This window comes from Lissotriton vulgaris, chromosome 1_1 (genome assembly GCF_964263255.1).
Source record: "Lissotriton vulgaris chromosome 1_1, aLisVul1.2, whole genome shotgun sequence".
Taxonomy (NCBI): domain Eukaryota; kingdom Metazoa; phylum Chordata; class Amphibia; order Caudata; family Salamandridae; genus Lissotriton; species Lissotriton vulgaris.
The window spans coordinates 73,064,639-73,066,508 of NC_141685.1; the positions used below are offsets into that span (position 1 = coordinate 73,064,639).

The following is a 1,870-nucleotide window of genomic DNA, read 5'->3' on the forward strand; positions in this document are numbered from 1 at the left end:
CACTTTTTTGTACAGCTCTACTGGTAGCCCGTTTGGACCCATTGCTTTCCCTGTGTTGAGTGCCGCCAGTGCCCGCCCCAATTCTTCCGACGAGAGGTCAGCATCTAGGTCTTCCCTGGCTTCCGGGGAAAGCGTAGGCATCCGAATGTCTTGCAAGAAATGTGTATTGTCCTCTATTGTGGTTACCGCCTGCAGTGAGTATATTGTTTCAAAATGCGTAGCTAACTGTTCGACAATACGTTCGGGGTCTGTTGTGAGAGTACCGTCCTTTAGACAAATTTGTGCTATCCAAAGAGAAATATTCCACAGCGGATCAAACAACCAGCACCTCTATTTTCCAGCGTCCCTCAAAGTGTTCCGTTTTGTTGTGCTGACAACCTCCAGGACCTGCTGCGGTTCAGTCCCACTGGAATTCCAGATTGAAACTTTGGAGAAGAATGGAGGCAGCACCAAGCACGAAGTAAAACAGGACCAAAGTTGTATCAAAAAATATATTTTTCTTTTTCTTTTTTCATATTTTCAAAGTGCACAGGACAGCCAACGCGTTTCGCTCCCCAACCGTGGGAGCTTCGTCAGGGCTGAAAACAACGTGAAATGATACACATATATTAATGACAAATACTCAAATTAAACAATTACAACAACGAGACATACAAAATTAAAAGCATCAGATCAAGCTTCCGAGAGAAGAGATGACACAACACCTAAAAAGATCACAATAGCAATCCTATTTTCTGGAGAGCATGTTACCCAAATTTGAAATATCCATACAAAAAAGGTAGTGCAACATGGTAAATACAGTAATCACATTTGCTATGCGAAATAGTATACAACCATATATCAAGGGTTGAAAGAAAGATAAGTCAATAAAAAGAGTAAAAATCGAGCGGAGGTCAAGAAGGGGCGGGGAAAGATACTGGAATAGAAAAAAGGTAGGAAATGAAAATCCCTTTAGATGGAACTATGCAAAATAGGAAATGATCACCAATGCTAAAAAACACACAAACACGCGCCATATACTGGGCCCAATTGTTCGAGAATATATACAATATATTTCTCACCAAAGATACTGGTTAGTCTTGATGTGACACAATGAAGTTGACAAGAAAGCTGGCCAATGAAGTGGTAGAGATGCTGAAATAACAGAGGACAAGATATATAAAATATGAAAAATTTAAATAAGCAGAATAGGTGTACTGAAATTCCTAATCTTCTCACCTAATACAAAGATTCCAATATTAGGAATAGAGATGTAAGCAAACGTCACGGGCCGTCAAGTTGATAACATCAGTTGCATGAAGGGTAGTATCTCAATTGAATCTCAAAAGATAATAAAATTAGAGAAGTGTCGTGAATATCGCGACTTGCAGATAGTATAGACCAAAACCGAAATATCAGCAACTAAGTTAGTACTGATCCTATTTTGTACATACAGTGACTGGGGGGGGGGGGGGGGGGGTTTGACGTGAGTGGTAAGATGGTGGAAGGAAAAGATAGTAAGAGGGGGGGGCGGTGGAGGGGAGCAGGGGAGGGTCTCAATAAAAAAGAATATCAGAAATAACTCACATTAGTATTTAGAGTAGACTGTACGTAGGGCGACGTATGTGCAGTCCTTAGTAAGCTGCTACCACACGTGCTGCAGTAGAAAATAAGAATCAAAGACATATAAATTACACCCATGAACAATCAAGGTGAAAAAAACGCGTGTCTACCTTTGACAGTAGACAAACTATAATATTAATCCCTAGCAATCTAATATCAAAAACATGTGTCTTACAAGTGCCCATTGGTAACATCTGTGAGATTATTAAGCTGCCCAGCGTAACATGTATATATGCAAAGTAAATACTACCCTGCTTCCCCCGGGGCA

At 40.6% G+C, this 1,870-nt stretch overlaps 1 long non-coding RNA gene across 1 annotated transcript; it reads right to left on the minus strand.

Annotated features, from left to right (window-relative positions):
* Positions 1 to 1,093: 1,093 nt before the first annotated feature.
* LOC147737363 (uncharacterized) lies at positions 1,094 to 1,639 on the minus strand. Its single transcript, XR_015296660.1, has 3 exons — positions 1,567 to 1,639; positions 1,219 to 1,320; positions 1,094 to 1,134 (listed from the first exon to the last, which is right to left on the minus strand). It is a non-coding gene; the product is annotated as an uncharacterized LOC147737363 (long non-coding RNA).
* Positions 1,640 to 1,870: the final 231 nt, after the last annotated feature.